The 14311-nt window shown below is 43.4% G+C and overlaps 1 pseudogene; it reads right to left on the reverse strand.

The window, feature by feature from the left end:
- Nucleotides 1–12646: 12646 nt before the first annotated feature.
- LOC144135605 (U2 spliceosomal RNA) lies at nucleotides 12647–12778 on the reverse strand (annotated as a pseudogene).
- Between the last annotated feature and the right edge of the window lie 1533 nt (nucleotides 12779–14311).

Here is a 14311-nt window from a genome sequence, read left to right on the forward strand (position 1 = left end):
CCAGGCCTTCTTTTTTTGCTGTTTTCGACTCTGACATTGCTCCCTCATCATATGTGTGTTCACACCACATATCTGCGCCCGCAGCATTTGACCACCTCTGCATTCGAGCCCCTTAGGAGGAATGGATGCCTGCCCAACGTTTTTCTTCAACGATGCATTCGATTTATTGGGAGTAATGGCGCCGCCAGTACAGTTTTCGCTGTTTTTTATGCCGCGAAAAAGGCTTCATAATTTACCGATTAACAAACAAATAAATGAATAAAATTTGCTTTACGCATTTTCTAGTATATTGTATTCTATCATGCCAACATATCTACAAGAAAAGGGGACCGCGCCACACCATATATGCCTTTTCTCGTCCCTCGAGTGTACTATTACTTCTTCCAAAAGTCTTATAATTCTTCTTTTATTGGTTCTAAAATATCTCTCACGGAAGTCTATTAAAAAGAAAGGCACAGTGTAATATTTCGAGGAGATGCTTTCCATCACAAAACATGTTTCGTCGATTCACCAACAGTACCTTCCCCCTGCCAATCTGCCGTGGTAAAGCCACTCTGCTTATAAAGCACATATTTCTAGGATTGATATGGGATTGGTGCTGGTCGGTTGCAGCTAATAATTGTTCGCCTTGATTTTGTGGCTTACGCTATAGTGTACGTCGCTTTGTTTACAGGCTTCTAAACCGACGGCGCTCAAGAAGCATGAGATACTAACTAGCCCAACAATTCGTTTTGTGCACAGGTTGCGGCGCCAGGCATTCTAAAGATGAAGTAGGTAAGGAGCACAATGACAATGTTAAACACATTTCGCTGATGCCATTTATCAACATTTTTTTACGTGCTTATTATAAAGAACTATCGTTCATCTTAAAACTGCACTTAAGAGGAATCTGAACTCGTCTTTTTACCGCGGGAACTCAATCTACACGTTTCGAGCATTCTCAGAAACTACGAATTATTTTCTCGTGCGGCCGATTTCCTTCATTTGAATCGGAATAAGTGTCCCGGCTTCTATTCTTTTTTTGAAAACTCAGTACTGAAGGTAGGAGGAGTCAACCCACGCCTGGAGTGCCTTTTATCCTGTCCCGTGGAGGCTTGCCGCTCTGCCATCGGTGGAGTGATACGTAAATCAAAGAGTCCACGCGTATTTTTGTTTCTGTGGGCCTAATTTGCCGCTATATTGCCTGTTACTGGAACTATTTATTCACGGAAACCTAAAAAACTAAATAAAAGCGAAAGCAATTTAAGCCGCCACAGGACCGGTTGAAAGGCACTATACGCGTTGGCTGACTCCTCCTACCTTCAGCGCTGATTTCAAAAAAAAAAAAAAATGAGAGCTGGGACTTTCAATCCTACTTAAATTAGGGAAATCAGCCGCACAGGACAATAATTCGAAGCTTCTAAGAATGCTCGGAAAGTGTAAACCGAGTTCCCGCGGTAAATAGACGAGTTCAGATTCTTCATTAGAGCACATTTAAACAATTTGAGCCAGCTTTATCAGCCTCCAGACACTACAACAGATAATGCGCTGCGGTTTCTTGGCCGTAAGTCCATAATTATTTCCTTCATTTAGGCCCACGCATGCTTAGCATTCGCTCAATATAGAAGGTAAAAATAAGTGTCACATACATGTGCTCCTTCACATTTGAGTCTTCCGCAGCAGTCAGCGTAGAGGCAAAAAGCAACCAACTACCCATTGTGGAGACTTTGTAGTTAAACTTAGTTCCCTGCAGCTGGTTGCATCTGGCGTTGTTAATGTACCTTTTGAGGTATGGACCTACACAAAACATTCGCGAATTTACGCTGCTAATTTAAGTGCACAGAACTCCGTCGAACATGATTATTCTTCGCATGGAGGAGCCTCTTTGCCGGCGCAACAGCTGTGGCTTCGGTGCTTCAGCACTGATCGAACAAGCAGGAAAGACAGAACTCTAGCTCGCATTTCGCGAGTACTGATTAATGAGCATCACTGAGCTGCGACATGTTGGAGTCATTTGTTATCTCTACCACGGTGTCTTTACCGCGAGATCAGTGTTGGCTCATGCCATTTGTTTCCCTAGATCACTATGCTCTGATTCCTTGAATGAAGGCTGCTCGTGATGCAGTAAGTCCTTTTTTCCCATCATTTTTTAGACGTGCATGTTTTAAATGACCAAATTTGTCGTTGGCTACAGAAAAAAGCCTCGTGCGAAAGGTACGTTTAGAGGTATTCTGTTTACCTACTCTTCCGACATCCTCTGCGTGAATTTGTATGCGCGGCGTTCTCGTGTGCATTTCGGTTGATCGATTCTCCTGACGCTCTCTGAATTTCCCACTTTATCGAAAAGTTTAAGAAGCGCACCATCTGACAAAAAGTGCAGCGTGCAGTTTGGTACTCGGTGGACAATAAGGGATATTTCTGTGAAATTACACGGACGTCAAAATGGCATAGTTGTAACACAGAGGCGAACGTCATACAGCTCAACTGCATGATCAGCAGCGTAAGTGCTTCGTTCCGCAATTATTCGTTCTCGTCTGTACTTTTTTAACTCCGTGCATTGATTAAGAATTTGTTTCCGTGTCCAAGAAAGAAAGGTGTTGAAAAAGATGCACCTTTTATACATTTATCAATTTCGTATAAATACAAATATTGGAGAGAAGTAAATAACCCACTACTATTTCAATGTTAAACCTGCAATACCTTTATACATTACGCAAAAACAAAACATTCCGCAGAGCGGTAAATAACTGGCTTTCCTTTCGACATAAAAAAGAGTGATTTTCTAATATAATTTCCCCAGGGCAAAGCATACATCGTTTGCTTCATAAATCAAGAATTCTTGGCTTACGGGCCGGAATGGTCGATCTCTGTATTCAAGGCTATGACGACACAAAAACCCCAGTCCTTTCAGAAGCGATCATACTTTTTCGCATTTACAGATGTGCGTTCTCAAAACAATGACATTTTTCAGCATGAAAAATGCCTTCCCGACATAGCGGCACACGAAAGGAATGAAGTCGTTTACTAGGGAACTGAACTCGGAGCGCGCGGTGAAGAGAATACCAACGCGTTTCGCCTTTCCGACAGAAACTAATGGTCCTTTGAAGTATGAACCAACTGCACTTTAAAGGTTTTTTTTTTTGCTATAGCGCGCAGAATTTTGAGGAACTTTGTTTTCAGCCAGATTAAAGGTGACCTTGGTGCTGCGCGATGGCACCTTCAATTCTTATTTAAAGCACAAATAGAATATAAACAAAAATGAACAAAAATGCAACTTGCACTGTTGATGAAGTCAACAACGAACAATTTTAGCGCCCCTTTTGAGTGCACTTTTCATTGCGACCGCTCAACATTTGCAACTGGAAGAGAGCACCGAAAGTGGTCAAATTGTATTTTTGGATACCACGTGCGATACCAGTGTCTCTAACTGGTTCGGTGCGGGGTTCTTTGACGTACTAACTTCCACACTGTTCCTCACTAAGTTTTGTAGCGCCCTATGTAATACCGTATGTTTTCCAACATCGGAACTAAAGTTTAAACAGAACGTACCGGCAAATCTAGCTTGGGATACGTCGCCACGACTAAGAGACATTCCTGGGTGTCTACAATAGCGAGATAAAGCAGAAGTGTCTCCTGAAGAAAATGATATGCGGATTTCTGAATGTTGTGGTACGCTCAGTGCGTTCATAGATAGATAAACAGGAGGAGGGAAAGGCAAAGATGTTAACTAGAAAGGGGTTCAGGTTGGCTACCCTGCATTGGAGAAGAGGGATTAGGGGACTAAAAGGAGGAAGAGAGAAGGTAAAAAAGGCATAACGCACAAACACGCACAACGCTGTCACAATTTGTCACTCAATCCAGTCGCTCTCAAGTAGGCAAAGAGTGCCTTGTATGCCTTGAGGGCAGTCGACTGCTGTGGCCGCGGACCGAGGATCTTTTGCTCTGTTAATGGGCGAGGATCGAGGCGGTCCAGGGCACAACACAGTGTATGTCTTTCACTCGCAAATGCAGGGCACTCACAGAGAAGATGAGCGATGGTCTCCTCACAAACACAGCTCTCACAGGCAGGGCGGAACGCATAGTAATTATTAAATGCAACACCGATCCAAGTGTACAAAACTGGAATAGGGACATTTAAATTTTTTGATAATAAAATTAGCTCGAGCACATCGATCTTAACGAAAACAAATGAATCATTTTAAGAGACACAAAGGCCGCTGCAAGAACTGGAGAACAAATGATACTCGACGACACCCCAGCTCACATGAGTGAAATGCAAAGACCTTACTCCAAAAAATAATGATTTGTCTCCTATACCTAGACAGTGGGTCGCATCATATGAAAAACATACGCGATGTGAGATAGGCAGTTTGAAAGGGCATATTGTGGAAGTCATCTCGGATAGAGTGGGCTTGGTGAGTACCTGACAAGGCTAGGAGAAAATAAATAGGAGAGACAATAGATACTGCGGGATGCCCTGTGTTTGACAACTTAGACGCAGAGGCGAACACGCATGCCTTGTACCGAATATCTAAGTGTGCTAAGAACCACTCTACTTTCAAAAGTTCTTAGGTTCCCGCGTTTTCCCGTTTGAGTTGTGTTCAGATGGAGCAATTGTGCTTTTTCTTCGGTATCAACCTACCAAAAAATTTTATGGATTAGTGGCAGTCGTGTATATGCACGGACCTCTTGCCTAGTTTCGTGTGCCTTGTGGCACCAAATTCCTTGGTTCCTTAAAATGTTTGTCATCTGGAACTGGTGTACTCCCATCATTTTGGTTTCGGAAATAACCTTACGATCATTTCTTTTTCGGGCGACAACCTTAAAAAATAAATTTCCTCACTCTTCGCAAATTCGTTTCACCGAGCTGAGTGAAGAAATGCATAAAATCTAAAGATAGTGCGGCGTGAGTGGCTCGACATGGTATCTTACTCGTACAGATAAAAACAAGGCATACACATATGAAATACCTGTGCCAGATGCAGCTATCTTATTCTAGCAAACCACTTAATCTCGCCCGCCCACCGAACTTTCTGCCGCTCTCTGCTACGCTTGCCTTCCCTTGATATCCAATCCGTTACCCTTAAACACCATCGGGTATCTTGCCTTGGCATTACATGCCCTGGCCAAGCCCATTTCTTCTTGACTTAAATTGCGGCCATGGTGGCTCAGTAGTAATGGTGCTTTTGTTGACCTGAAAGACGCGGGTTCGATTCCGGCCTTTGCCGTCGAGTTTAGATAGAGGTGAAATTCTAGAGGCTTGTGTACTGTGCGATGACAGTGCAAGTTAAAGAAACCGAGGGGGTAGAAGTTTCCGGAGCGCTACACTACGGCGTCCCTCATACCTTGAATCGCTAAGGGGCGTTAAACCCCCATCAACCTAAATCTAAACTTGATTTAAACCACGACGTCATTAACCTGCGTTTCTTCCTTGACCCATTCTGCTTTCTTCCTTCTTCTCCCTTAACTTTACACCTATCATTGTCATTTCCATAGCTAGCTGCGTTGTCCTCAATTTAAGAACCTCCACGTAGCTGCCCCATAGGTGTGTGCCGGTAACATACAGCTGGTATATATACTTTTTCTTCAGGAATATTGTTAAACTGGCGAAAAATTTCACTAAGTAGAAATTCCTGCACATCTAGTATAATTTAAGAAGCGTGCTGGCACAATGAACACACGTCAATAGCCGACTGTGGATGTCTTCATTATTTTTTTGGCATGAAAAGGAAAACCTAGAAAGACGCTAACGAAGTCAGAACCATTGCGAAGAAACATGTTATAGTCAGCGTCGGGTTTCCCATTACCATGCGTCGAGAATGTATTTCCCCAGAGTCGAGAACCCACGGGATGGAAGCAGGTCAAAAGGGAAGAGGTAGGGCTTACTTAGATCATTACGGCAGCGACGGCCGGAATGGGGCCTCTGGGATTGGTTATGCAGAGGCTAAGTGACATGAGTAGACTGCTTCTCTTCGCACCTCGTTCGGGATAGTGTCGTAATACGATGGAGCTTAAAAGGAAGATGAAACAATCTTTTTCCTTTTCATTTACTTTTAGTTATTTTTCACTATTGTCCATTTTGTTCTCTCTTCTTTGTTCCTGCACCGCAACCTTTCTGACAACAGTTCAGGCTAGTGTGCTTTTTTGGGACGTCTGATATTTTTAGCGCTGAAGTCAAAATGACTGCCAAGTTTACTGCACTTGCGTGCCATGCATAATGCATATCACGCGTTTGAGGAAGTCGTTAGCCATTTAATAATACTGCTCTTCAATGAAAAGGTAATCTGCAGACTGCTTACGATATTTTCTTCTTATATTCGTAGGCTATGCGGAAGAGGTAGCCGCATGACAGCAGAGTCCAAGTAATGCATTAATTTCATAAAATCACCCGCCGCATTGTGAAACAAGCGACAGCTTAAGCACATTAATGGGCAGCATGTCTTTAGTGTTAATTATGAACGTCTGAGGTATATTCATTGGGTGTCATTTGATGTAGATTATGCGTGGTCGTCAGCTCGATGATTGCCAGATACGTTTAATTGTTTTCTGGATGTTATTGATGTCCTATTGGGTTCTTTCACCAGTTAATGCGGAAATTTTCCAAGAAACGCGCTTCTGGGCCTGGAAGAATTGCCTAAGAATTGCAGATAGAATTGCAGGTCAATAACTTTTCGATTACTAAATAAAACGTCTCAAGTAAAGAAATGGGTATCGGGAACATATAAGAAGATTTTATGTGCAAGAATTTGGCCTTGTTCACAACGACCCTTGGCGGCATGACGCCTGGGATGGCAGTCAGCTTTGTTTTCAATGAGTGGACACAAGCATGCACCCTATGTTATGCAGGACTCATATTTATTCTGCCGGTGAAAGTTCACTTTTTAATCAGCATGCAATCGCCATGAAGTTCCGAATACCATTACGCATTCGAAGGTCTCTCGATGAACCCCATGTACCAGCCTACCGACATTACTTTCTTGTGCACCGATGCTGCCGCTCGCCGAGACGACTGAATCCCTTCACACGTTTCATTACAAGGGCTCGCTGCACCAGCACATAAAGGCAGCTGAAAGGTATGACACATATATTTATGGCCGCGCTTTAGGCACATGTGTTAGCTTCTCGGGACACGCATAATGTTCCTGGACGACGCGCTGGTTAGCCATTTGAGGCTGAGTTTGATATGGGCTAGACTCGAAGCAATTTTTCGTTCTTTCAGGAGTTCCGGCGACCGTTAGTCTCCTGAGAGGAAGTTTGTTCTTTGTGAAGACTAAGCAAGGGGCGAGGTAGTCCTGTGTGTAGGCAGGATATGTACAGAGGAAACAATGACGTCATGTTTAGTTCCCGCTGTCTGGCTTTACTGCACTGCAAGTTACCACATTTAATGTCATGTTTGCTGCTTATTAAACTATGGCCTTTTGTAATCAGCGTCCAGCAGAGTACATAACATGCGAAAAGCATAATAGCATAATAATGTTCATGAAGGAGAGCATCGTCGCTATCCGTGCGAAGGCCTTGAATGCTGCTTCATTAAAAGTTTAGTGTCTGCGGACTGATCTGCGACGAAGCTTTCTTAAAAGTGTTTTGAAGTGTTGTGCTTGTGGTGCGTAAAAGATATACGCAGTTTCATTTTATTGCTGCAAATATTTGGTACTCCGGTGAGGACTGTACATACTGCCAGTCACACGGCTGTATGCACAAGGACCGCTGCTCTAAGTGGCAAACGGCCGGAAAGGCCACCCGGCGCAGTATCTCCATGATCGCTGGAAGGACGAGGCAATACACCGGAGCTGGCAACGAGGAAAGAAGACTGAGGCGATACTACACCTTGCGAGTTAGAATCTTGTCATGACTCCGGCAGCGCCTTTGTGAAGCACTATGCGTCAGTGCACACGCAGTTCTATCACATTTTTTTCGGCGAGGAAGGTAGCATAAGTTTCTCGTTTATGTTTTAAGGGTTATCGAATTTCGTGGCGGTAGCGTATGACAATCAATCAGTGACACATTGCATTAATGAAAGCAATAGGTCCGATAAATCAATAGGGGGCTGCACTTACTTCATCGATACTGCATATACATGGTTTGTCAAGTAACTTAAGCCAAGTTTAAAGAAAAAAAGAACGGCGCACCCTAGCAGGGTACAGCCAATGACATTTTGGTTGCCGTCATGAGGCGCCGTGGCTCAGGTTTTTTAATTCTGCCTAATTATTTATTTGGGTAGAGAATAATTATTCCAAATATTAATGTTAGCTTTATGGCAAAGTGCTTTGCAATGATCTTTAGGTGAGGGGGGGGGGGGTAATTGCTACCATATGGTAGCAGTTTTCAGTTGCTGCCCGATAGCCATGCTATCGAAGTCAAGTCAGAATCATGCTCGTCTACAACGGAATTGGGGGCCGCACCACCTGTTAAGACTGTTTCCCGTACTACGCGATGTCGACTGCCTATGCGACCACTTCGATCATCTAACCGCTGCCAGTGTGTCTGTGGAAAATTTCAGGCCATAGTACGTTTGCAGTTCAGCTCTTGTTTCCTGATTGGCCTGCTTCTACCAGGCGTCTGAGCAGTGTCTCTCCAGCATCAGGCATCGAGCCATGCCACGGCCACTGGCGGCCACATGTACTGTGACACTATATTAGGTGCAAATTTCTATTACAAATGAATACAGTTCAAAACGTTCATGACGGAGATATTTTTCGTATTTCTTGCCACGGAAACAAATATCCTGATTGATATCTTTTTATTTGCACCACGATCAATCCTTCCCAATGTCCTGTAAATGCTCTTTCTGAAATGGTCTATAGAAAATAGCTTTATTTTAGAAAATTCACTTTCACGTTCACATCAAGAAAACTTTGATGTCATTAATTATTGACGTCCATTTAGACAAGGCATTAAACTCATGAATGGACCCGCTTAAAAGTTTGAATCGGAGAAGCTGAATCGCTGAGAGCTGAAAGTTTTTAATCGGTAAATTTTCAGCGGCAAAGCTGAATTGGTGCTGGTGTATTGGAACGAAAGATTGTGTGCTCACAACATTATTATTGTTATACTCGTTCTGGACTTGCCTCCATGCTTGTAGAGTACCTGTCGAAAAGCAACGTATTTCTCTGGTATTTCGATTGAAAGCATGAAGCCTAGATTTTAGGGAGTCGATTTCACTACATGCGAAAAGCACGTGTTGCTTCCATCGTCGCCTGCCTAAGCTGAGCTCGCGCTTCTCGGCTGCTCACCCATCTACTCCTTGTCACTCCTTCAGCTGACCGAAGTTCCTCGCACCGGAAGCGAGAAAGGGAACCCGTGGTGATTAATGATCCGGGGTTGACAGTCATTTTTCGGTGGACTGTCCACGCTTACTTCAAGGATATTTCGCCCTCTCGCAGGATCGTATCGCACGTTCGGTAGTTGAGAGGTTTGTAGAGGCGCACTTTGCCACAGCAAACCTTTGCTATTGCCATTGCACCAACAAATGGTTGAAAAATAAATTGTAACTTCTCGATACAAGCAATCCGCCTGCATGAATGCGTAACCACGGATAAAAGCGAGGACTGCCGCTTGTAGTTTTCTTAGTATTAATTAGTCTCTGTAGAAGGAATTCATTTTTTCCTTGAACGTTTCTATTTTGTTTTCAACCATTAGTTTGTATCATAGTCTCCTCTGTGGCTTAAAGGGCGCACCCTAACTTAATCTATTCCGTTCTACCATGAAATAACCATATGGGAGAATAATACATTTTGCAATGAGTCCTGAACGGAGCATTATGTCGCAAAGGAAGCAGTATGTGGCAGTTGTATCGTTACGCGTCATTGTAATATGCGAGTAATTACTCATTGACATGCACCCGAGCGCAGTCATACGGCTACAAAGAAAAGCTGTACGGCTTTCTCAGAAACTTTGAAGTTAAAGAAAAATTCATCATTGTCCAGGGTTCGAACCCGGGACCACCGTTTCACCTTATGGCTGCGCTCGGGTGGATGTCAATGAGTAATTACAGCCTTATTACAAATCTACACCACCTTGGGGGTTTCCTCTAAACATTTGACCAACACTGTTACGCGCCATTATCAGCTCTTAATTTTGTGCGCCCCTTTTATACTGCCTCAGTCATATCATTTGAGTAGTTGCCATTGTCATCTAGTAATATAAAGGCCCTCTACGAAGCTAAGCATCAAAAACACCTTGCCCATCTTCGAAGTGCACATTGCTAAAGCCAGACTTCTCCAAAATGTTGTTTATGTCTTGAACACCAATCTTCAGCCGTTTAATTAGAGTCTGCAATGCATTAGAGTCCGGCATAGATATCGCAGTGTTGGATTTCTCTCGAAGAAAAAGAGAATTTTTTACTATATTTTCTGCAGTCAGCATATGGTCGACCGCGACCACGTGCATACAAATGCGTAGGGCTTCTCATGCTGCATTTGGGGAGATTGCAGAAAAAAAATCTTTATACTGCGCAGCTGTGCAGTCAATGCAAGGGGAAAAATTTTGCTTCAAATCATTAATTGCCGGCACGGTGTATAGCAGAATATACGGTAGCCGCTTGCGTGTACGCTTTCTGTCCTGCAAAATATCTTGATATGCACGGTTCTAGCAACGTTCAGCTGATATTTCAAAATATTAAATTTGATTCCCCCCCCCCCCATCCCCCGCCCCGTCTCAATTCCATGTACTAATGCATTCAGTAGTTTTGAAAACCCGCATGGGACACACACGAAGCTCGTAAAATACCAGCAGCGCACGAGCTGGCCGCTATGGGCCCAGTGCCTTTCTGCGGTGCGATGAAGTGATGGCGCTCGAATCGTTCGCTGTAAGCTCGGCGGCAGAGTTGGCATACGAAGGACGTCCAGAATTTCTCCGCAGCTTCAGCTTAAGTGTAGGAGCCGGTGCCACCTCCTCAATGGAAAAGGGTATGTCATTGTGGACGCTATGAGATAAAGGTAGTTCGCATATTCGAAGCCATTGGAAGGGCTGGCACTGATCCAGCAGTAGGGACTTTGGACTAGGACTATTGTCGAAGGCAACATATATATTAGTGTGATATAGGTGGCACAATAACAACACCGCTGCAGGCCGAAGTTTGAACAACAGGCTGCTACGGCCTCACAGCCTCGCCTGTGTTTCCGTGCTTTCCGGAGCGTAACATAGACTGTGTGTTAATGTCATTAAATTACAAAAAGGTAGCTACGCCATGCTCGTGAACAATACGGAATTTCTGAGTGCTCTATTTCACTTCCAATTTGCAATAGGACTCTCGTTTGTTTTATGAAAGGTGATGTTGGAGGACATTTATTGTGGACGCATGGTAAATTCAGGCGAAATGAAGATCAAGAGAAACACCGAAAGTTGTCATTTCTGCATGTGCCATTCCACCAGAGAACTTCAACAACAACTGCAAAAAATTTCGGGTTCTAGTGAAGACGCTGAAACTTAAGCAAACCAAAACGGCTTATGTATTTCGAGAGCTGAGTTTGGTAACAGTTTGTCTTCTATGTTTTTACACAAAATTCTCACTTTCGTTCCGATAAACAGTTTCCTTGTGTAAATGTTCACTGAAAATATTGCCTGGCACTCCTTTCCGCGCTGAAAAAGTATGTTTAAAATCCGCAAGCTTGATAGCATGTAAAATTTCAATTCGCTCCGGCATTTGATTGAAGCTCTTTGCAAACCCGCCTTAAAGTATGCCAGAAATTCCTCAAGTAGAACTATAATTTTGAACAACTTTTCTGTCGTGTATTATAAATATGAAGAGGTAGGGGGCGAATGCTCTGCCGTTTACTTCTGAGGTGTTCACTGCTATCCCTGTGTTTCATTTGATATGCTTTAACAACTCGAGTGCAAGTGTCACAGCCAGAGAATTCATAGCGCGTCAGCCGATAGCGGAAGCAAAACGGGTGGCATGCAATTTGCATAACTGTTGGAGACGCAGTTTAGAAAACTGCAAAACAATGTCAAATTTTTTTTTGAAGCAGCTGTTCTTAATGACAGCGGTGCAGAAATATAAAGAAAACAAACCTGCCTGACAGCCTTATTCAAGAATTTACAGCAGCGCATAAATAAATATCTGGAAATATATAGAGCCGATCCTCAACGTAACCTGTGATGTTGCATTGAGCGCAGGAAGGTGTTACGCGTGAGCGGCTTCATTTCAAGCCAATATTGGAAAGACACCCAGAAGAAGACCCCTGCGCCGTGATCAATAAACCTCAACTGAACGCGGTGCACTAGACTGCTAATCAAAATATAGGCGTTCCCTAAAGAAAATAAAAACTAAAAATTCTTTACCTCGTTTTGTTTTCGCCATCTTTAGATTTCTCTCCACACCCTTTTTCAACGTTGTGTTTTCGTTACCACACCCCAGGCTTGCGCCGTGCAGCAGCTTGCCAAGATCTCAACATGCGCATTGCGGGTCTTTCACAGTGCGCTCCACACCGCTACTGTCGGGCTCCTATTCCTCTTTCCCAAGCGGCGCCGGTGCAAAAAAAAAAAGCGCACAGAGATAACAAAACAACGCTGCTTACTTGCTTGCTGTTGCTGACAGGAAGAATGAAAAGGAAAGTGCACGGGCCTACCCACTGGCTCATGCTGAGCTACAATCGCTGCCAAGTGCTGAAAGTAGGAGTGTTGAAAAATAGGAGAGCAAAGATTGAAAGAAAAGACGCGCGCTATTATATCCCGGTCTGATCCCGGAGGTAGTGGAATACCGGGCCAACCCGTGGCGGAGGTAAAGCAAGCTTCAAGGACTCCGCCGCCACATTCCAAAAATGAGTTTAATATCTTGGCTCCAAATAGTAGCAGATATTAAATCTAAACAACGCTGCTTCAACCTAGACACTGAGTTGCAAAAATCGTGCAATCTCACACAAGATATCGCCATACTTCACTTCTGCATCAGTAAGCTTCATCGCAGCTGAGGTGTGCCTATTTCTTTCGATACTAGCGCTGACATGGCCCACTACCCGGGTGTCAGTACGTTTCGCCAGCACCACCGATTTAGCAGGAGTAAAGTAAAAACTTGTAACTAATATACCGCGGACAAGTCCCAGCAATCGCAGTGACCTAGAGGCCCAACGGCGAGCAATAGGTTAACCTTTTTTGGTGCCAGCTAAGCTAGTTGAATGTAGTTATGAGAGGCTCGAGCTCCACTGTCTTGTTACTCAAATATTTCTTCACATTGCAGTTATTTCGCAAGTAAGCCTTTCGCCTGGCAATGCAAGCGACATCCACAAGTTAGTCAACCATAATTTAGGGCGGTACTGGCCAACTTAAACTGATCTAACAAGCGTGATTTTCGGGATAGGCTTCCAGAAAGCTTTCCCAAAATTAATTACATTCCAAACGTCTAACGAAGCGCGTTCATTGTCCCCATTCAGAGTCCGGCGCAAGCCTCCACTCAATGCAATTCAGAGTGACTTGATTTTACAGTATGTGTTTGCCGGATACTTTCGGTGAACAAAGTTTGTTCAAAGGCCCTCTGTCCTGGAGGTCAATTCGTGTGCGTGCATGCACTCAGTATGCATTCAGTAGAGCGGGAAATGAAAGGAATATGGAACGTAGTGCATGTTTCTTCACAAGAAGTCAATCCACGAAGCGCACAGATATTTTAAAATTACCATAAATACGAGATCTTATGTTAACATAAATACAAGATGTACTTTGAAAGCCGCGCTCATATTTAAGCCCTGGTGTTTAAAAAGGTGCTGAATTTGGATGTCTGCAACTCAATTCAAATCAACACTTCGCCAGTCACATTCATGGCATGAAAGGTGTTGCGCTTTACTTTTAACGTCGTTCTGTCTGAATTCAAGCATCCAGTCAAATGAAAAGAAAATATAATGAGACGGGGTGTGCACTTGAAACCTGCTCGAGACTCGTGGTTGCACACCCGTCTTTTACAAATTCTGAGGTGCGAATTGGCGATTGGAACAATATTAAGAAGTGCTCATGTGTACACATAACGACGACATTTTCTATGTGTCTTGTCAGCCATTATGAATAAAGCTTTAAACGTAATTCTTGTTACACCGATGGTTACTTAAGCGGTTGATGAATAGAAATGTATTTAAAATTTCAAATTATTTCTTTTAGAAATGCAAAGTTCTTAATTTTTACACTGCGGTGTGATTTTACTTGTTTAATTTTCTGGTTTTCTGCCATTGCGTCAATCTGCGCTAAGGCTTAAACATAAGCAAGATATTTACGTCAAATCTGCGCATTTTTTCTTCTGACATTGATAAATCATCCTATCATGGTCTCCAACCTGACTTTGCTCAATATAGTCGAAGCTTTCGCTAATTTCTCTTATATCTACTGTGATTTAAAACCATCTGGTATC

This window comes from Amblyomma americanum, chromosome 5 (genome assembly GCF_052857255.1).
Source record: "Amblyomma americanum isolate KBUSLIRL-KWMA chromosome 5, ASM5285725v1, whole genome shotgun sequence".
Taxonomy (NCBI): Eukaryota; Metazoa; Arthropoda; class Arachnida; order Ixodida; family Ixodidae; genus Amblyomma; species Amblyomma americanum.